The 24,370-nt window shown below is 35.3% G+C and overlaps 1 protein-coding gene across 3 annotated transcripts in view; it reads left to right on the plus strand.

The window, feature by feature from the left end:
- LOC134655053 (protein prickle) overlaps positions 1–24,370 on the plus strand; it is a 407,966-nt gene that overhangs the window by 189,713 nt on the left and 193,883 nt on the right. Inside the window, exon 1 of one of the 3 annotated variants that reach the window (XM_063510512.1) lies at positions 22,669–22,938. The exons of 1 other annotated variant lie outside the window; for it this stretch is intronic. The gene's annotated coding sequence lies outside the window, so the exon portion shown is untranslated. Of the gene's footprint in view, positions 1–22,668; positions 22,939–24,370 lie in introns of those variants that run through there. One more of the 3 variants, XM_063510511.1, reaches the window with a different exon arrangement.

Here is a 24,370-nt window from a genome sequence, read left to right on the forward strand (position 1 = left end):
TTGTCGCTCGACCCAGTTCGTCCTTTGTATCTCTGTTCATATTATTACGGATATTACGAACGACACGAATTTTATAGCGAAGGCTATAATTTTGAGGTTTCGTCGTAAATATTCTGATGTGATTTACTCATATATGTTATTATTTTGAGAGCGTGACTTTAGATTCAGTGTTTAATATAGTAAAAAAGTAATTTATGTAAGTTATTTCGGCATATTGCACCGGAAAGGGTGTGATGACGATTACAGTTTTATAAATATTATATTATTATAAAAATTACATTTCAATGTCAAATGACCGGAAATTATTTGATGAGATTTAGGTAGGTATGATTACAGATTAATTTTTAGTGTCACGGATGGAAATAATAACCGTAGATAATAATATAGTAGGTAGTAGGTAGCATCAGATTAATAAAGAATAAAACAGTTTAAACGTTAAAAAAAAAGCAATGATTGTTTTTAATTCACAGCTGATATTTTTTATTTACAGGTATGCATTTATGCGGACGGTGTGAGTATCAGCATCTTAACACGTTCACTGCTGTATGGGATCGAAAAACCCCATGAGAAGTATGCCTATGTAAATGACGAGTTTCACTAGGTATTACCGCAGCGAATGTGACTTATCAACTTCATCATAAATATCTCTTCGAATGATATGTTGTGTTCTTCGTAGGTATATAGTCCGTTTTATATGTGTTTTCTTACATTAACAAATCTACTAATTATGCACAATATTGACTAAAAACCAAGCTTTATTAAGCTTTAATCGAACACTAACAACCAGTCAATATTACTTACACAAATATTATCGCATCATAGTTTGTAATTGTAGAAATAATTGTCTACTTATTATGGGCATAGTAATAGCACCATAGCTATTAATTATTGCGAAAAGCCATTCAGGCAAATTGCATACGAAATATTAAATGAACAATTGCAATAACTGCACTTTTTATTTGATTCGGGCAGGGGTGTGGTTCGGTTCATTTTGGTGGTTACCACCGTGGTTACCAACCCGCTTTGGTTTTCCTGGCTGTAGCAGGCGTAGCTCACTCTGCGATTTCGTCGCGTCGCTACAAGTACATGCGGCCTTCACCAATTTTGGTGTCTATAGCCATAGTAGTTGCCGCGCACTACGGATCGGACGCCTACTGCTCGCGCTTGCGCCACCTAGCGGACATATCTGTCGTAATTAGACGCGTTTTGTTAGAGAGTGAATCTTCTGTACCTAGTACTATTACCTATTTATTCTGTGGCTGTAGGTACTATGATGTACCTATTTTTTGGAACGCCTTTTTGTACGACGGTGGTAGGAAACTAGCATAGGCTCGCTTGATGCTAAGCTAAGCGGTTATTAGCCTATGGCCGCTTGTAAGTCTAGTTAAACTAAAGAGAAACCAATGTAGTTAATTAAAAAAGCAGGATGCTGAGATAGAACACAAGCTCCTTTATCAAACAGGTAAAAATTATGTTTTTTATATTCCTTCAAATGTGTTATTTTATGTCCAGGAAAATTAAAGTTGGTTAGTCATTATTATTGCTTAATAACAATGTAGTACAAGAACTTTAATACAACCAGCTCAAATAACAAAATGAATAAGTAGGTAAGTACCTACAGAATTTGAGTTTACTTAAGAAAAGGAAACGAAAAGTTACCAACATTCTTTACAGGCAGCCCTAGCCTAAAATAGCCGAAATAACGTCGTTACATCGCAACCGAAACGCTCGGAGCTAATAAAACCAGCAATAAATGAAAATATGACCGAACGAAAACCAAAATGAACGTGCAGTTCGTTTTAATTCGCCTCAATAAAGGGTTAGGGGCAGTTAGGTTAACGGCTATTCAAAACTCATTTCACATATACACTTTAGTTATCCAAAATAACTTGAGCCCGAGATTCGTATTCAATATTATGTGATCACAGGTCAAGCGGACACTAGTCAAGTAATGTGCGAAGGGTGTGGAAAGGCTTTTGAACATGACGCGCAGCGCCACCTGTTATCGCGTAGCGGAAGCTTTTTTGTTCGTATTAGTTTTAGTTCTACTACTCGCCACGGCGCGGCGTCATTCCAGACGCAAAGCGTCTACGTGTTGAATGCTAAAATTAACCATTGCAGTAAGCGCACTCCGATTGGTAGCATTTTTGTAACGGGTCTCGGGACTCTCGGGGTCACATTATTTTGGCTGTTTAAGGAGCTTGACTCGATTACTCGTGCAAGTATAGGAATGAAAGAGTAGTCGTAAAAAGTTATCCCAGGGCTTAGGATTGCAACATATGTATTATGTATGCTAATTTGAACTGTAAAATATCGCGTAGCAACTGTATACTGGATTTGTAGCGACGTGTGCGGGAACTAAAAGCGATGATCGCGCTCAACATGGCCAGTTATATCATAGTTGTAGATGTCGTCACTGTAAAATTTCAGAATCTCTAGGTATATGGAGTTTTAATTTGAGTTAAAACTAGTGAGAGCACATGGTCATATAAGTTTTAAGGCATTAAATTTATAAGTACCTACCTATTTCAGCTATGTCTCTTATAAATACATACATATTCATAAAACGGACCTGTTTGGACCTTTGCACAGCAGGTATTGCAAATCCTAATAGCGCATCTTAAAAGGACTAGGTTTGATGCAAATAACTGGTAATTACTAAACTAATCATGCAACGTCATACTCGTATAGGTAGGGTTGCCATATGAGAAAAATGGAATATGGACGATGATGGGTGATGAATTGATGATCTTAAAATCCTGACATTTCCTGGGTCCGCAAGTCTTCATTTAGGTACAAAAATACCCCAAATAAACATTGAACTATAATACACGTACACGCACGTATTTTATATGTTGCCGAACATAATAATTATATAGAACATTGTTCATATGCCTAAAGCGAAAAGCCGACGACATTTTTTACAATGATTTTAACGCGTCTATAAAAGTTTCGGTTTTCTGCCTAAACTGAGTCTAAACCGAACCTTAGATTTCGGTTTCGACGATAAATACGGTTTCGGTCGGACCCTAAGTTTTAGCGCAATACATATGTAGGTATCTACTTGCAACGTAAATTCACTTAACTACACTCCCTATCTAGTTTCTAACCAGTAATCCGGGCGAAGTTATGCATTTCATTTTACTAATTATTAATACTTACGCATAAGGCATTGGTTAAGATTCCTAGTATAATATCTAAGGTAATAAGAGAGAGTTGTTACGGAAAGCTACTCGGTATGCAGTGAATGTGAAAAAGCTCAATAACTTGTAAGATGTAACTTTGTGTGGTTACATTACAAGCCTACACAACCATGTGTAGGCACACAACCATGTGTAGGCTTTGTAATGTAAAAATATCTAGTAAGATAAAGTTAAACGAGATCTTGGTAATGATAGATGAAAAATTGGGCCACATTTCGGAGGAAACTATTCAACGGTTGTGGATTGTGATTAAGATTCTTTACTAAAACGTAGAAAAATTTGGGGCACTTATGTCGATCTTCGAAATTGCTTCTCAAAACCTACACCTATTTTGTTTTGTTTTGTTTGTTATCTTGAAATTGAGTGTAAATATGTGTTCGAATCGTTTATAGAAATTTTCTTATGTAGATGTAGGTACCTACAGTTTTCTAATACCTTTTAAGCCCCTGTACTGATGTCAACAACACTCCTTTCTGGCATGAAAATATAGGTACTGCACTGCTCAACCCAAGCCCAAGCCCTCTCGCGCATGAGGGCTGTGCCCAGCATTGAGACGTAGGTATAAAGGCTGACATTAAAAGAATTTTAGGCTTAGACTCACGTATTTTGCTAGTGCTTGAGAAAGGAGACCTAGGTTCTCCGAAACATGTCCCGCGAATGACTAAAAATACGTGAGACTAAACCGTAAAATTATCTTAATGTTAGTATGTCTCACGTTGCGACAGTTCAAATTAGATTATAGAGACTGAATTATTTATTTAGCTAAGTATTTAATAATTCATTCATTTACTAGTTGGTGTTTTTCATTCATTCACTTGAAAATATTTAGCACTTATCAAAACCAGATTTCTGTCAGTCCGAAACCAAAAACATTTTTTATTTTTCATATTAGTTTCCTCTAGGTAACCTATGTCCTATATGCTAATGATGTAAACCAGTCAATACATAAAATTACATACACGGTGTGAACCTGTCCAAAACATATATTAGCATGTGTGAGATTTCCTAAAATTTTAACTATTTTAATTCGTGTTACGATTGTATCTTGCGGGTCATAAATCTTCGTTGTAATGGCTCCTAATTCGAGGGTCCAGTAGAAAGTAATAGTAGCTTCAGGTAATGAACCAATTTTTTCAAATTCAATTCAATTCAATTATTTATTTAAATCGAATCCATAATTGATCCATAATTGTTAGTACTTACAACAAATCTTAAAATTAATTAAGGTTAGTGACATTCAATTACAAACAATACAAAATAATAATAATAAAACCAACACACATACATGTACATACATTTGGTATATCTTTTTTAGATACATTTGGTAGTAAAGTATTGGACATATTATTATAAGACTTTGATATTGAATTTTATAAAAATTAAGAAAATAGTGTCATAAGGTGCTTTGAGGTAACTTCGAAAGCGGGTAACTCAAACATCAGTTCAGAAGCCATGTTGCCTGTCGCATAAATTGCAACCTACACTCCTTGATTATATAAACCTCGATAATCCGAACACTCAATTATCCGAACGACGAACCCACATTTCGACTATCCGAACTTTTGATGATCCGGACTAGTCTCGCTCCGAATTAGTTCGGATAATCGAGGTTCTACAGATCAACTTACGCTGTATTTAGGTACCTATAAAGTGACTTTTTTGCATTGCTCTTATGTATACTTTTTTGAAATCGTTATAAAATTGTAAAGTCTGTAGAGTAGTGCTTCCAGTATTTACGATAACAGTAATTAAATTCCGCAAATTGATTCCTTAATGGCACCAATCATTTTATTGGCTCCTATTAAATACGAATCGCAGTAACAGTACATACACAGTATCCTAGCTAGAGAAATATAGCTGGGAATGTTCAAGCCATACCTATATAAGTTTGGAGCTAACTTTGCGAAAATTTATTTGTAATCAAATTTAAATTTAATAAGTATTGAGTGAGATTAAAACTTATTAATACTCTATGTCCCATACAACTTATTATTTACAACGTATTTTAAATTATTCGCGATATAATCCGTCTAAACAGTTTTATTTCATTAATAAATATCGCGGTAACTGAGGACAATATTAATCTGTTGAGTTACTGTAGTCTTGTGTGGGTACTGCGTCCAGCGGATGTATTTGATGGACCATTTCAATTACACATGCAAATTATGCGATGTCTCGTCATACTCATACTGTATTATTTTAATAGCGTACGTATCAATTTATGTCGCTAAACTATATCCAAGCAATAAATCAATTTAGAAAGTTATTAATTACAGTAAAAAATGATTGCGCGCGGTATTAATTATTATGTTCGTCAGATGTTTCTTACAGGTTTGTCTGGAGTACAGTGTAAATTTCATTCGATAGCGTGACGTGAGGTACCAACGCGTTTGCGTTAAGTGTAAAATATTTGCATGGGATTTTGAGTTCCCAAAACGTCCCGCTTGGCGCGCTGTTCAAAATCCCATACAAAAATGGACATACCTAACGCAAACGCGAACGCTCCTCACGCTATCAAATGAAATTTACACAAGGGGTTCAAATGTATCTATAAGTTGCGAATAGTTCTCGGAAATAACATGGAAATACACAAAATGGAAATTTTTGAGATGGAAAGTTACAAGAATGTGACAGAGGAAGTTTGCTGGGCTTAGATGTAAAACCCCTCTTTTCTGGCTACGCCTTCGCTTCTGAATTTAATTCCCCATTTGCCTGAAATCTCCAATCACATTCTCAGGCTAAATAGAGGCGTAACCCGCATCAGATACGCGTGCGCTAATGAGCGCGAGCGCACGATGCGATCTGCGCAGCCGCGGACAATGTAATACAGGGTGGAATGAGAAAAAACGTAATATTCAAAATTGTCAAAATCAACATCTCCAGCGGTGGCAGCATGGTCGCATTTTTATCGCCTGTCACTAATGCCTGTCACTTTCGCACATACATACTTATTAGAACGTGACAGACATGGTGACAGGCGATAAAAATGGGACCGTGCTAGCGCCGCAGCATCTTGTGTTGTAGTCGTGTTATTAATTCGCGAATTAGCAAAGCAATTTTATTGTTTTGTTTTCGAATTCTATTAGAATTATTCCAATAATAACTTTAGTTTCTGGCTCATTTTAGATGCCACCCTGTATGTTGAGCACGGCTTGCGTGTGCGCAGGGTTTCGTGCGCTTTTCTACGTAATGAAACGGATTGCTTATACGCTTTCGTATATTTCGGTGATATCTTTACTTTAGCGATCTTTTACTTTATATTAGGTACCTACTCAGCTATACAAAGCCCAGTCATTTTAGTATTTATTTTAAATAAAGGTTATACTTACGTATATACGATACAACAATTTCTTTCTTTTTTTGTAACAACAAGGGTGTAATTCTTTATACATATGTAAAGGTTTTACTTGACATTTTTTTAATAGGTATATTCAATTACTTATTTGTAAAGTTAGATCTCGTACAATATTTTAGTTGGTATAAAATACGAGTAGGTATACAATAGCAAAACTTAGACAAAACCAAAAATAATATTGGTATTTATTACTTAGTTACATAATTCTTCTGATTTCTGGTTTGACCCATTGGTTGACTGGTAGAGAATGTCTTAAGGCATTAAGTCCGCCATTTGTACCTTCATGTATTGTGCAATAAAGATTAAAATAAATAAAATAAAATAATTATAGTGAACTCTTGAACCATAGTTGGAGTAGGTACTACGTATAGACTAAGTATAACGACTATAGTTAGGGGTTTTACGGTACGTAACATTTTTTCTCATTATTTGTGACATCCAATTTGAAGAACTCGTGTAAGTGGCTGCAAATAGCAGGTTAGACTGCCATTTTTAAGAACATTTGAGTAATTCGAGGTCCAAAGATGCTATCTCGGCTAGAGGAGCCACAATGCTTCAAACAAAACAGCAATTTAGAGATACGGATCTAACAAGTCTTAACCCATTGTACTGACTGATCATAGATAGACCTTATGTCTTTAAGATAAGGTTTACGAATGTAGACAGGGCGATGATACAGTTACATTAGTTGGGGAACAAGTTGAAAGGCTTACAAGAATGAGATTATAAAACAAAAGAGTGGTACTATAACTGTCGGCAGTCGAACCCATCTTGTTGTTATCAAAATGTCAGAAGCAGTGTTACGTATAAAGGGTGATAGAAAGATAGGTCGACGTCAAAAAATTACGAATAGCTTGAAAAGTAATCTAAATTTTTAGGGTTCCGTACCCAAAGGGTAAAAAACGGGACCCTATTACTAAGACTTCGGTGTCCGTCCGTCCGTCCGTCTGTCACCAGGCTGTATCTCATGAACCGCGATAGCAAGACAGTTGAAATTTTCATAAATGATTTATCTCTATTGCCGCTATAACAACAAATAGTAAAAATAAAATAAAATAAATATTTAAGGGGGGCTCCCATACAACAAACACGATTTTTTTGCTCTATTTTTTGTTGATGGTGCGGAACCCTTCGTGCGTGAGTCTGACTCGCACTTGGCCGGTTTTTATGTCACGAGTGATTATGATGAAGCACCACCACCAATATCCAGCTAAACCAATTTAGCCATTGTTTCATGACTCCAAGCCCACATTGAAACGTTCACATTTACCAAACTGAGATTTTCTTAAAGTATTTATAAGGCCCACTTGCACCATCCCACTAACCCGAGGTTAAGCGGTTAAACCGTTAACCTAGTGTCAATTCGTACTGGTAACCAAGGTAACTCTAGGTTTAAAAGGTTAACCCCGGGTTACTGGAATGGTGCAAGGGGCATAAGAAGTTGTAGTTGTACTAACCTAACCTAGATTAGATTATAAGTTTTTTAATATCTAAAATTACGTTTGTCATCCATGGTGGGGCAGAGGGACGTTCCTTAACAGTCATCTATCACCTCACCATCCATCACACGTGTCGTGCCGTACCGTCCACACGTAACTGACAATCCATAACCCTTATCACAAACCCATAAGGCCCACAATGGCCAGCCAAGTTGCAGTTACCGAATACACCGAAACTAAACCTAATGTGTAATAGAAATCGAATTCCGTTGTAACTGCCGACACGGGCTCAATTTGGTTGAATGCGCACGCTATTTTCATTTGGACGCCATTTTAAATTCGTTTGAATCACGTTTCTAACTTTGTCTCTTTTTTTACGGTAAAACCAAAAGAAAGGGTTATGTATTAGGTACTTAGGTGTAATCAATTTCTCTTTTTGACCCTACATAGGCTACTTTTAAGGGTTCCGTAGCCAAATGGCAAAAAACGGAACCCTTATGGATTCGTCATGTCTGTCTGTCTGTCTGTCTGTCTGTCCGTCCGTATGTCACAGCCACTTTTCTCCGAAACTATAAGAACTACACTGTTGAAACTTGGTAAGTAGATGTATTATGTGAACCGCATTAAGATTTTCACACAAAAATAGAAAAAAAAAACAATAAATTTTGGGGGTTCCCCATACTTAGATCTGAAACTCAAAAAAATTTTTTTCATCAAACGCATACGTGTCGGGTATCTATGGATAGGTCTTCAAAAATGATGTTAAGGTTTCTAATATCATTTTTTTTTAACTGAATAGTTTGCGCGAGAGACACTTCCAAAGTGGTAAAATGTGTGCCCCCCCCCCCCTGTAACTTCTAAAATAAGAGAATGATAAAACTAAAAAAAATATATGATGTACATTACCATGCAAACTTCCACAGAAAATTGGTTTGAACGAGATCTAGTAAGTAGTTTTTTTTTAATACGTCATAAATCCCCTAAATACGGAACCCTTCATGGGCGAGTCCGGCTCGCTCTTGGCTGCTTTTTTACATTATTTTTAAAAATAATATCAGAAACAATAACCCTCTTATTCATAAATCTTTACGGGTCTGATTTAGTAAATTATGTTTTATCCCTTTCTTACAAATAGGTACATAAGTCATAGACATAGACATAGACATCCTTTATTGGTAATGATAAATTACAGGTCACAACTTACATATTATTCAATTATTATACATAAGAATGACAGATAAGGACAAACGATTACCTATTAGCTAATTGAGGTTTGTAGCGCGTTTTTGAATAAGGGGGTTACGTAAGTGTTTAACCAAAAAAACATGATCTATTCATGAATCTCGCCCTGCGTTCCTATAGGTGCAAAGGTGCCCATTACGCTGCGACAGACACTCTTACAAATCACTTAAGTTAATCTAGCATCATACATCTGCCACTTATCTAATCTGACATATCGGCTGCATCTTCACTAATCCCTATCAAGTCCCATTGTGATCCGGATCGATGTGAAACTAGTTCTTTGAGGCCAAGAATCTTATAAATGGACTGGAGGTGACATGTGGGCCATTTTATTTAAAATTTGTACACTACACTTTTTTTTAGATTTGGGATTTTTTATGTTATTCCTACTCTGACGTGTCTTTGACATTAGAAACAAAGTGTCCCAAAATTCCCATACATTTTTCGAAATTTCCAGTCCGTTACAGTCATACAAAGTCTATGAAAAACGGTAACCGTGACCAAATCAGGTAGCTTAGTTAGTTTGAAAATTCGGATAAAAATAAGCCATTTTATTATTTTCATGCTTCACTACCTGAAGATGAAGGTAAGGTCGATGTGGCTAATTCCGTCATAGGGGCTATTCCGTATCAAAGAAATATACTCTCGTGGACGGAATAGACCATATGATGGAATTAGTTACATTGAACTTAGTACTTAGTATCAGGGATGTTGCGAACATCCGCATCCGCATCCGCAACCGCGGAACATCCGCATTATTTTCAACATCCGCATCCGCATCCGCATCCGCATAAAATCGATGCGGAGCTTATGCGGATGCGGATGTCGAACAAGTCGGTACAGGAACGTCTTAGCGGCGGCGTAAGTGCTAGGTAATTTCGTCATTACCTATAACGAAATCGTCTAGATCCAGAAAAGTCGGCGAAGTTACTGTTTATTAAATATAACGCACCTATATTCTTGCTCAAATACTAAACGTTTGGTTTTTTTTAATAAAAAATACTAAAAATGTAATATTTGACGTTTTCTAAGTACCTAATCTTGACATCCGCATCCGCGGATGTGAGCCTTTAAAAATCCGCATCCGCATCCGCATCCGCGGATGTCAAAAAATCTGCACCCGCAACATCCCTGCTTAGTATCTTCTCTCCTCAAATTGATTATACCTACTATTTATACTAAATGGAATCTCCAGTTTGTTTATATGCTTCTTGCTTGCAGCTCCCGTTCCCACACACCCTTATTACGTGGCTCGATTTGCGATCGCTATCGTAATGACTGACATTTCTGTCATTTTGGGGCAAATACACTATACAGATGGAGATATGACACGTAGGACGTAGGTCGTTGCATGTTACATTAGCACAATTTAGAAATATATTTGGTATGCCACTGGAATGGACATTTAGGTAATAGTTTTTCAAGTAGGTTCTAAATAGGTATTTGGAATTACAGTCAAAGACTATCTTAGTCGCTACAAAATATGAAAAGTTTTTGTTCAAAGATTTAAATATGGTTGTACCTATCTTATTTTTTTGTTAAATAAGGAAATTATTATTTAACCTGGAAAAACTTCCAAGTGAAAAATAAAATCATAAAAGGCCCATCAAAATAATAATAAATCAAGATTATGAAATAAAAGCGATAGCCATGGCCATTTAAAACATCAGATAAGAACGTATAATGGCCGATGGAATTGCAAATGTGGGTGTCAAATTATACAACAATTCCGATCGTTTATTGGCAGAAAAAGTCGGCTTCTTTATTAAGAGTCATCACACGACGACTAGCGACTCAAGTATAAAGATATAGCGGACATACAGCCACAAAAATTAATTAAGATTACAAGAGTTTTGTGGGTTACTATGGCCGCCCATAGACAACGGTGATTGCTTACCATCAGGTGGGCTGAATGCTTGTTTACCGCCGACGTGGTATAAGAAAAAAAAATCAGTTGACGACTTTTAGACACCTTAGAAAATTACACAAATAATTAGTAATCAATTAATTAAGAATCTGAGACTTTAACCATAAACAGTATTAAACAACAATTTTTGAAATTCCGCTGTATAAACCTGGAATTTCGGAATTTTCAGATACCTATTAAAGTTTTGGCAACACTAGACATCTTGAATATATGTATAACATATTATAATATTTTATTTATAAATGTATGGTCATTTGTAAAGTTTTCACAACTCAACGCATTTTTGATTGGACAGATGCGTGGTAATAATGTCTCTCCCCGACGATATATATTTCTTACTCAGATATTTCAACATCATAAATATCGGTAGGTATAATTCGCGATATCGATATAATTACTGGTAATACCAAGTTTCTGGTTGGGCGCCATCTCCTGCGCAGCATAATGTGCGCAGGCGACTTTTTATCGTCAATTGTACTTGTTTACTTCCATTACTAGAGGTGTGGCCTACTAGGGATGTTGAATGTGGTTAAAATAGATTGTTTCACACCGTGGAATCAAGAGTAATAGAAAATTAAAGAATAATAGTGAACCGCGTACATTTTTGGACACAATTATTCCTAGAATCATAATAAATACTTCTTCTTCCTCGCGTTATCCCGGCATTTTTGCCACGGCTTATGGGAGCCTGGGGTCCGCTTGACAACTAATCCCATGATTTGACGTAGGCACTAGTTTTTACGAAAGCGACTGCCATCTGACCTTCCAACCCAGACGGGAAACTAGGCCTTATTGGGATTAGTCCGGTTCCCTCACGATGTTTTCCTTCACCGAAAAGCAACTGGTAAATATCAAATGATATTTCGTACATAAGTTCCGAAAAACTCATTGGTACGAGCCGCGGTTTGAACCCGCGACCTCCGGATTGAAAGTCGCACGCTCTTACCGCTAGGCCACCAGTGCTAGAATCATAATAAATACATTTATTAAAAATATACATTAATTACATTCTGACTCAAATAATTAAGTTTGATATAGTAATTAAACTGAGACATAATACTTCTATGCGTGTTGATCTTACAGACTACAGACAAACATTTAAGTTTTCGAGTAAATATGAAAAAATAAATTTTAGTCACTATTTTTAAATTAAATAATTCCATCTGGCGTTGGATAAATATCTATATATTTGTCTAATAATATTTTTTTGTTTTTCAGGTAAGCAGACAATACGAGTTATATGTTATGTAATGTAAGTCGTATCTTCAGACTTTACAGTTTATTTATTAGTACATATTTATAACTCCGTTATAATAATTGACGTGAAAGACACTCCCTTTATATCCAACTATTTCTAACTCATCAAAAAAGAAAGAGAGCAGCGACTTATCATCACAATCACTCGTGCATATAAGTATTGCTTCCTGTGCATTATGTTTCTTCTTTCAACGCAATAAAGTTAGCCCTTTATTTAACTATATTCTATTTAAATTTAAACCTTATTGAAAAAACAACACGATAGTTTTTTGCGTGACTTGATTTTTCCAAACCCAACCTAAAGTTATCCTAAAATGAGCTTTATCATAAATATTTTAGGTTGGATCTTGATTGCTTGTCTATAATTTTGGACAGAGTTTAGTGACCTTTAATGGGTAATGGTTCAAACATCTCGTCTATGATTACAAGTCATTTGAATCACCTGTAATAGGAGACTACTTACGAAAATTGCAGATAATTTGGTAAAGGTCGCATTCCTTGGCTTTGAAATTTGATTAAAAATAAATTGAATGAGAGTCCCTGCATCAATTACTACTCGTACATTTCTTTAACGCTTTTTCTTGTTTTCATTGTCGTGATGTGGAAAATAAAATGGGTATTAATTTCTTTGAAAAAAAAAATGTGTTAGGTAAACGTCCCAATAATTGACACTTATGTAATAATTGACAACTTCTGTGTGTCTGTATTTATTTAGATACTAAAAATGCGAACTATTGGATTAGACCAGTATATAGCAGGACGTTAATGTTACAATTAAGAACTTTTAAGTAATAAATTTGTTGCCACACTTTGTTGACTTACGTATAATATCTTGTGTAAAGCAAAAACAAGCTATTTAACGTTGATAAACATATTTTTAACAAATGATATAATACATACAACATATCACTTGCCACCGATATACAGGGTGGCCCATTTAGATCGGTCAGTATGGGAAAATCTGAAACTATAAGACATACGACGATCTCTTCTTAGGAACCATGTCATCGATTTTAGTAACAAGAAAAACTACATTCATACTTTTAATTTTTTTTTATATAAAATGTATTGAAAAAAATAGTAGCCATTTCGAAAACATACTAAAATAAATTAAAGGATATGAAAACAATGCATTTTATTCATTTGAGACATCATGTTTCATAGTAACATTTACTGCTTAAGACCTACACAATCGATATCTAAATAGAAATAATTTTAGATTTTTTTTTTCAAAACGTCCGGGTTCGATTCCCGAGCTGAGTACACTTTTTTTTTAAATGAATGTATGCAGTTTTTCTTGTTACTAAAATCGATGACATGGTTCGTAAGAAGAGATCGTCGTATGTCTTATAGTTTCAGATTTTCCCATACTGACCGATCTAAATGGGCCACCCTGTATACTGACAAAGTACTTCCCCACGCTATAACTCTGTACATTTATCGCGTTCACAAATACTCGTGGTAAATATATCGACAAATACTAAATATCCTTTATCGCGTCGACTAATGGGGTCGATAAGGGCACTTGGCGTAAGGACAGTATCTATCATTACGTGTGTATGTAACTTATGGTGCTACTTAACGTTTTTTACACCTTTACAAAGTAGGGACCAGTTCAATATAATGCTGTAAATGTCACCTTTGTATATATTACATGTAGTTTTCAATAAGTATCTCGTTCTAAAAATAATACTATGTACATATTAAGGTAATCATTATTAAAATGTATACATTATTAAGGTGATAACACGTACATAGTTTATAAGTCTTCGTGCCTGATACCTGTGTATACCAATCATTTTATATTTTGAAGTATATGCGCCTTACTTTTGTATACCAATATATTTATTTAGCGGATTAGAATTATTAAACTCAGCACACAATAAAATATTTCATATCAATTCATTTTATTTCAAAAAAATCATACATCGATTGTAATGATATTTTTATATTCACTTTTTTTGATATACGTATTTTATAAACATTTAGAGAAAAAGATTAATTTACAAAAGCGTCTGCCATTTTACCGTCTAACTTAGAGGAAACCCAGCCTTATTTCAAGTAAGTATTGTTTTCTCGTAATATTTTCTTTAATAGTTAATAGTTACAAAATAAAAATACCGGCCAAGTGCGAGTAGGACACGCGCACGAAGGGTCCCGTACCATTATGCAAAAAATGCAAAAGTCACGTTTGTTGTAATTTTAATTCTATGTTTAGTATTTTTTGTTATAGCGGCAACAGAAATACATCATCTGTGAAAATTTCAACTGTCTAGCTATCACGGTTCATGAGATACAGCCTGGTGACCAGACGGGCAGTGGAGTCTTAGTTATTACTAAGACTCCCGTTTTTCCATTTGGGTACGAAACCCTAAAAAATATCGTCATTAAATCTAAGGGTTACAAACATTACAACCAACCACGACCTCGATGGGTAACAAATACTTTTTTTATTTAAATAGGTAAGTACAAAAAAGTTGAAGTTCCAGATCTTATGTAATTAATACAAGTTTACTAGAAACTGCGATGCCCTGAGCTATGCATGGTTGTGTAATTACATCAAGCGTAGGTAGTTATTAAGGTATCACTCAAGTTCATACCTCGAGGCGAGTAGGTATACAAAAACACTGTAGATAGAATACACACTGTGTAACTGGTTTGTTTTTAACAAACACGCATAGACATTTTATAATACAGTAGCCTTAGGGCTCATTTAGACGGTGCGTGAACGGTCGGCTGAATTGATGTAACCTCAATGGTCCGCAATGTAACTAAATCGTATACAAGTTCGCGCGCCGTCTAAATGAGCCCCTCTAGTTACCACGACTGCCTTATCAGTGTCAAACTGTCATATTCGCTAACGTCTGCGTAACTTACTCACTAATATGCCAGTACGAGCGAGATGAATTAAAGTAAGTTACGCAGACGTTAGTGAGTATTATTATGTCAATGTAAAACTGGTGGTAGCCGTACAGGATTATTACGTGTAGGAATGCTATTTGTTTTGAGAGATTTTATTTTTTAACATAAAGTACAGAAACTGTATTTATCTGCAGAACATAAAGAGTCGTAAGAATAACAATACAATACAAATACTCTTCAATCCACACCTCACAACTGGCGGTCTTATCGCTAAAAGCGATCTCTTCCAGACAATAATGGAAATTATACGCAGAAGTTCAACATCAGGCACTTGAACTTAAATTAACACGTTGATTTTCAAGTTACATTAATGGGTAAAGCTATTATTACTCTCATACGAGAACATTATAATACCTATAATATTATATTACATATTAAAAGTTATAGGAACCTAATTTCAAATAAATTTTCAATGTGAAGTAACTCAAAAAATGTACCTATAGGCTATATCTGATACATCCCTATCATAAATGCCGTATGCGGCCCTTCAAAGCCCTTTGACTACTAATTTATTTTATTGATAGAAATATAAAACACCAATATTATCGGCAACTTTATCAAAAACAACCGAAAACATGCCTCGGCCGTCGGCGCCATAAAATAGACGCAATTATCCTAATCGGTACCTTTACCCCAACTTTTACTGCATTTCAAAAACAACCTTATCGCAACGCTTTAAAGTGCATTTTTAAAGGACAGAAGATTTAGGGTAAGTGGTTGTGGAATGGTCCGAGCTTCTAATAGCTCCCTAACCTGAGGGTGTTGTAAAAAATGAAGTAGGAAATTTATCTTTTTTTGTAACAAGTTGTAACCGGTTTCTTCTAGTTCCTGGCTCTTTGTCTTTGCTTGTGGTACAGTCGGCTACATTGTGTGGTAGGTCATGGGTGACTGCTTAACGTGTCATGTCGAGACATGAATAGGTCGAGTTTTAGTTATTCGATCTGTTTCCAATATGATATGGATCTACAATGCTTAAAAAGTTAAAAATAAAACAAAAGTGAACAAAACGGCTGTCTTGTGCGAAGTACCTTTAAGGATGACTCACGTTAGACCAGGCCGTGTCCGGGCCGGAACTTCTGGCACTTACTTTTCTATGACAGATGACAGGTGACCACGTGATGCTTTCCATAGAGAACGAAGCTCCGGCCCGGACACGGTCCGGTCTAACGTGAGTCATCCTTAATTCCGAAGAATCTCCGTTCTGCCGAGAAGAAATGCCTTTATCTTTATTATTCTTAGACCTAATATAATTCAGTAGCGGTCAGACAATGGTTACGGTACAATGCGGTCGCAAAGTGTTGTAACGGCCTCTTTATGGCTACGGGACCGCTGGACGTGGCTAAAGGTTACATTCTGGTCGCTCAAGCATTGCTGCGCAACCTCATTTCTACTGAGAGACGGCAGTAAACGTTCTAAGTATAGTTGGTCAAACCAATTTGTCAGTCAGTAAGAACCAGGAAAACTATAGGTACTCATCCTTTTCTTTTGGGTGCTAGTACTAGTGTAAGACAAAGATAGTATGATTATCTCTGTCTATGTTTGAAATGAGACAGTCCTTTGACAAACTATAATCGCGTAAGCAACTCAAGTTATCAAATACATTCTGCCCAATATCAACCATAGCATTGTTTTGAGATGTATTCCGGTTATAAGAAAGTCTGCTCGTTTGCCTCCTTTCATAAAAAAGGCTTCCTTATTTGATTCACAGTACCTTTTGTTTCCTTTTTCCATCAATTCTATCAGCAATTTTCTCCAAATCAGATCCACTCTGGAATGCCTTGGTGAATTGCTTCAGTTCCGCACTAAACCAGCAATAGTTTTGCTGTGTTCTATGTTTTATGGTCCATTGTGACAGTCGGCCATTCGTCAAATATTATGTTCTTACAATCGCTATGAATGTATCGTATGAATTATCGTATCGTATCGTATCATATGAATGTATGAATCGCTACTATTGACACAGGAAATCGTAGTCAAGATGACAATCGCTTATCGACTAATGCCAACCGAAATGTATAATAACATAAACTTTGTTTCACAATTAATTATTCCATACCCATTTGTTAGTTAAGAGCCTACTTATTATTTTTTATCACTTAAAAGTTTTAATAAATATTTTCGTCTCATATGATTCTCAATGGTAATTTCAATAACTCCCCGATAGTTTAATTCAAAAGGTAATTAACATTTTCTATTCTTTACATTCCTTCGGGGTCAACCTTAACCTTAAATATCTGTCAAAAACTCTTATTTATATATCAATAGAGTTTAAATTCGTAAAGCAAGCTGTCAAGACAGGAATACAATGATCCAACCACCTGCCAAAGAGCTTCAATCATCCCGTTCAAAACGCTGTCATTCTAAAACATGCTTTAATATTTTACAATAAAGTATAATTCAAACTGACCGGTTCTGGGCAAAATAGCGTGGAATTAAAGTCAACAGGTGGCAGCAAAAAGTAGGCCTTGTTACAAACGCATAAGGTCGTTTTTGTGGACGCGATTAGCTATGGAAGCGTGTTGCGTTACTTTGTGTTAGTCACTTTTTTCTCGCCTAGACTATGTTTAATACCCATTTATGAAGTACTAGTTTTTCTGGATGTTTGTGATGACGTGAAGCTTTGAAAAACATTTGCGGCTTATTTTAGTTTTGTGTCGTCGATCATTTTAAAATATGGATCTAAAGTGTCGTTGAATTTAGCTGTAAAACGTTAAACTATGTAGGTACATACTAGTACTTCTAATTCAGCTGTGCTTTAAATTATACATTATATTTTTATGTAGGTATTACAATAGAAAGTGATAAAATTTAGTTACAATTTTATAGTTCGTTTTTTTAGCATTAAAAAGAGGGTAAGCGATCTTGACATAATAAGTCACAGCAAATATGTTAGAATTATAAATCATATATGATCTTTTACGTTCTTTTGCTTTCATAAGTAATATAAACTAATTTTTAAGGCGTTTTACTATATTCTTTTCTAGAAAGACACGTCAAGATTGTTTACCTTCTTTCTAAATGCTAAAAAAACGAACTATTGTCACGAACTACAGCTTTCTAAAGCTCTACATACTGAGGTGTCTGAATAGCGAGTTAGCTTTCGAGGTCCACTAGTATCACCGCACGTCATCGTCGGCCATTACGCTGATTGCTGGTAGCAAATGATACTCCGGGGGTAATTGTGTGACTTCCACCAGTCAACTGCCGGGAGTGCCGGGTTGCCGCGTCCAGAATGTGGCTTCATTATCTCTTTTATTTGCACGTTTTGATTTTGATTGAGATATAGTGTTATTTTTTATTAGTAGATTTTCTAGGTCCTCACTACATAGTATAAAACAAAGTCGCTTCCCGCTGTCATTCTGTCCCTATATATGGGTAATTCTTATTCTTATGCATTTTTTTTTGTAACACGTAAGAAATGTAAGAATAGCATGTATTTTTGTGAAAATAAGTAAACTCAATATACTTAGCAATTTACCTCTAGTTTTAGGTCAACCTAAATGTATTGTCCTAAGAGTATTAGAAACATATTAAAAAAAAATTACAAGTGCGAAATGTCACGGACCGTGTAGTGTGACTTCCCCAGATTTTGTGATATTTGATAAAAAAAAATGTAGTGATTTTACAATAATTTATATCAAATATAAAACACTAATCCTTGTTCTACAACACTGTTTAAAAATTGTATGGATTTATAACGATTTTATATAATTTTAAACAACATACATTTTGTGATTCGTTTTCGCGTCACCACCGCGCGTGGTAATATAAACATGCGGTAATCGGTAGAAAATTATGTTTACTACTGGCAGCCCTATTAAAGTTTTTTTAGAATAGCAACACTGTGTTGTTGTAAGGTTTACAAATGGCTGCAGGGAGAAGTTTTGTCGAAAATTATTTATTTGTGTTCATTTGAAAAAATGGTCAACCTTAACGCATCACCGCCGTGTTAGAGTTTTAAAAGTAAGTTGCAGTTTTACGTTATTGTTTGTAACATAAGATATACCTCATACATTGCAGATTAAGCTAATTATTTAACATTTGCAAAATCAAAGGAAATGTTTATGTAATATCGAACATGTTCCAAATTATCACGACCGTGGCCTCGAAAATCTGTCACCACCACGGACTTTTCAGTCCACGTTCGTGACATATAGACATGTGGTCGTGTCATTCTTAATTCGTTTGATTAATTTAGAGGCACATGCACTTTTCAGTAATGCATTTTAATTAGCTACAGATCATTTGCTATTATTGCCCGACTGCCAAAGCAAAAAAAAATGATTTTTACTTGTATGTATGTATGATGTGTATCGAATTCTTTGTCACGCTATACAGCCTTTATATTTTGACGGATTTCGACGTCTGAGTTGTCATTAGGTTTGTCGTAGTCATAGGAGTGACTTAGGCTATGTTAAAATAACTATATAAATCAAAATAGCCGAGTTGGCCACCAAAATGCCGAAATATCACGACTGAGGGACACTTTGTCACAACCGTGTTTATGTACTCATTTTATTTACCTTTCCCGAGGGTATTAAGCTTGATCATATGAATCAAAAAATTGCTTTTTGTATGTACTTTTGATATATGTAATAATATGTGAAAAATAAAAACGTTTATGAAAAAAAAATTTTTTGGACACAATTTAAGAATCACCCATATGCTTAGATCTATAAAACTACGCAACGGATTTAGATGCGGTTTTTTTTAATATATAGAGTGATTTAAGAGGAAGGTTTATGTATATTCTTTAACCCGTGCGAAGCCGGGGCACCGTTAGTTGGGTATAAAGTAAATAAGTACCTATATAAAAATGTAATAAATAAGACGACACAATATCATAGGCGCGCAGGTTTCATTTATACGAAAAAACATCCTAAAAGAATATTCCATAACGTATTATTCCTCAAAACCTAATACATATTTTACTAAATAACTTTGTATGTAAAAAACGAGCTTACTGCCGAAAAGCTTCTTCTACCATTGACACAAAAATATTACGTAATCTATGCAGGCATTTGACAGAAACATGGTATTACTTCAAATAAGCATTGTACTTTCGTAGTTACTGCATGCTTACAAAACCTTTATAAAATTTCTCCATAGAACAGTTTTAGTAAAAACTCAAGCTTATCGAATTTGTGATCCTCAACTTTTTACTACGGTCTCGCCGGCTGACAGACGGACAGAAAGACAGTTGAGTGATCTTGTAAACCACCTTTTTTCGAGCGTATACATTTGTAACATTATCAACCGACATAAAAAAGGAGGTTCTATTTTTTCCTTTGGGTATACTTATTTGTATTTATCGGTACGGTAGGTACCAACGCCTATTACTTATTCTGTGCCAATGCAGTAAGTTTGTATCAATTGTGAGTAATTGAATAAAAATGTGTGTGAATTATTATAAATAACGATTTAAAAAAAAACATTATTTATTTTATAATTATAAAGAGGTAATAGGTACAACTACTTATTAAAGGTTAAAAATTTACACAGATAAAAATATATACGTCCCACTGCTGGGCACAGGCATTCTCTCATGCGCGAGAGGGCTTGGGCTATAGTCCCCACGCTAGCCCAATGCGGATTGGGGACTTCACATACACCTTTGAATTCCTTTGCAGATGTACCTATGCAGGTTTCCTCACGATGTTTTCCTTCACCGAAAAGCTAGTAGTAAATATCAATTGATATTTCGTACATAAGTTGCGAAAAACTCATTGGTACGAGCCGGGATTTAAACCCGCGTATACTCCGGATTGAAAGTCGGACGTCGTATCCACTCGGCCACCACCGCTTACATACAACCTCATTTATAGGTCACAATTTAATCGCTCCTAAACCAGACCCAAAGGCGGTCAGCTTATCTCCCAAGATAACTAAATTAATTATCACCATTCAGTAAGCTAGAAAGTGAAGGAGGCTGATTCTGTTTAACGATTTGATATGGTAAACTAAACTTTGGAATGAACCTGCGCTATTTTTCGATACGACCTTCAAACCTTTAAGAAAAGAGTGTACTACTATCTTAAGGGCCGGCTACGCACTTGCCACCCCTCTGCTATTTGAGGTGTCCATGGGCAACGGTAACTGGTAACCGTCACGCAATTCGTCTGCTACTATGCTAGTTTGCCTCCTATATCATAAAATATGGTTTTCATCTCATTTTTATACGAACTTGAGTCGTGTTATCATCTCACTCGCTCCTATAAGTGCAAGCGATATGCGTTATAAGATGACCCCTGATTGCACTTCGTCAGCACCTATAAGGCTGCCTTTCCACTGAGGTGGAGATAAGCGGAAATGAGAGGCATCGGATGGGAATCAACCAATATCATTATTATATGATACACACGTGATACACATCTCTTCTTCGCTGAATTCCAACCAATTATATTAGTGGGAAATGGGAAATCCTCATCTCCTCTCAGTGCAAAGGCAGCCTAACGCTGATTGATGCTGACGGATAAGGTCATATTAATAAGATCAAAACCATATCAATTAAAAAAAAAACAGAATCGGCACCAGATATTAATGGGTTGATTTCCTGTGAGCTTTCAGGTAATTAAAGTGATTACACGAGTTAAAGTCGCCTTCGGCATCATGTTGATAGGTTATCCAACGAAAAAAGCTCAATGGCTGTCAATTGGAAAAATATGAGGTTTATCTTATATTAATTGTTAATGGAATTGAGTAGGCATGTGCAGTGATAAGGTTAAGTATTTTTATTTACATACGAATTAGTCTATGTCTACGTAAATGTAGAGTTCGTTAGTTTTTTTGTGATATAGGAGGCAAACGAGCAGACAAATCGCCTGATAGTAAGCAATTACTGTGGCCGATGCACACCTGCAACACTAGAGAGGATGCAAGTGTGTTACGCGCATTTAAGATGGGAGTATACGCTTTTTTATTGTAGGTTTGAAGATTGTATCGCTCCGATGGCAGTCGGTATGGTAAAAACTGGTAAAAACTAGTAAAAATTATCGGGATTAGTTGCCAAGCGGACCCCAGGCTCCCATGAGCCGTAGTAAAAAGCCGGGATAACGCAAGGAGGATTACTATTCAGGTAAGTAGATAGATTTAGTAGACAGAATCATTGAGATGTCATAAAGCCGGCCATGTAACGAACCAACATTAAAACATGTTGAATAGGGCTGAGCCTGCTTTCATAGCCCTCAGCCATATTTACGATTTACACTATATTCTACCGGAATTTATATGCGACGCTATACAATCTGATAGTATAATCAACTTTCTATCCAAATTGATCAACAGATTTACGACAATAAACGTCAATAACCCGTATCAATTAACTAAATGTGGTAGCGAAATTTCAGAACGCAACCCTATCATCTATCTCTCTCTAACTCATTTAACTTTCCATCTTCCGTCTCACGCGTCGCGTTGTGCGGTTGGCTGCCTTCAGTAGCGCGTACGCACGCTCCGGTGATGCGCGTTTTGTATTTCGAACGAATTTTGCGCGTGTTTTTTTAAAAGTTATTTTATTTGCTAGTATTCTTGTGCACTGATGCGATTGTGACATTTGGATTACAGTGATCGGATATTTTGGATAAGTGAGGTTTGGTATATGTTTGGATTTTGATGAGATTGCAAAAAGTTTTAACTATGTATGGATAACTTGTGTTACAATAAATAGGCGTTAAAATAATTAAAAATAGTCTAAGTACATTAATTTAATTAAGTAAAAATAGATAAGTTTTGAATGATACCTCTAAAATTTTATAAATAGATTTTCTTTATCATTAATGTGACATTTTAATATTTATTAATAAAACATTAATTTTTATTTAAATATTTTATATTTGAAAACATAGGTAAAAATAGGTAAGTATATGCAAGCAACACAACTGTACCTACCAAAACGACTGGTGATTTTACAAAGTGTCATGGTATAGTCAATAAGCATCATTTTATTATTTAGTAAAATCGATTTCGATATGAATGATGGAATTATTTATTAGGTAATGAGTTTCCGCACGTGCAGAAGTAAATTATGGCGGACTCCGCCGCCCCCCCCCCCCCCCCCCTCAAAGTATCATATTCATATTCTTATTGACAAATTGATGACCGTGAGTTTTTTATATCGGTAGCTGGAACCGATTGTGCGAGATAAAAAACGATCAACAAGATGAATGGTTTATATCGTATCATAGCGGAACCAAAACCGTGTTGTGGTTAGTTATAATATCTATATACATAAATTAAATTAGGATACATTCTTTATTAATTTATGTAGAAACGATTTAGAATTTTGTGCAATTAATCAAGATTTAAAAGGACTAAGAAAATAGATTTTAAAAGTTGAATCCATATTTCCAATAATTTTGCTTGTCTACCTATTATACACCTATATATTTCACTACATGGTATAAAACAAAGTAAAAATAGTGTAAAGTAGTAAGTAACAAAGTATAAAGTAGAAAATCCTGAAATTATAAAGGATTTGTCTGGGCTAGTTTTTACGTATAGGCATATAGGTAATATATATTTATCTATGTTATTTTTTAAAAATTTGGTTTGTTTTTAAAAACTAGCCAAGACAAATCCTTTATAATTTCAGGATTTTCTACACAGCACAGAACTTCGCACCTATATAGATCTCAATTCTTTTGTCGGCGAGTCAACAACGACACATATTCTTAATACCTATTGAACTTGGCTTTCATTTCACATTTATGTTTTTGTTGGGATATCATTACTTTTTGTACAGAAATTACTATAGTATTCATCATGAAAGCAGTTTGCCTAAGCTGAAAAGGAAACCCTCGCTAACGCGCGGTTAATTGTCAAAAAGTTTGTTTTCCGATTTTTCCCTCTATATGCACCTAATAGTCTACCTTCATGCCAAATATCAAGTTTCTAAGTCATCTAGAAGTGGGTTAGGTTTTTGGTCTATAAGTATTAATTATTTTTTTCCCATCGAAATGTCAATAATTTCCAGTTTTCCGATTTTTCCCTCTATATGCACCTTATAGTCTACCTTGATGCCAAATAT

This window comes from Cydia amplana, chromosome 16 (genome assembly GCF_948474715.1).
Source record: "Cydia amplana chromosome 16, ilCydAmpl1.1, whole genome shotgun sequence".
NCBI lineage: Eukaryota > Metazoa > Arthropoda > Insecta > Lepidoptera > Tortricidae > Cydia > Cydia amplana.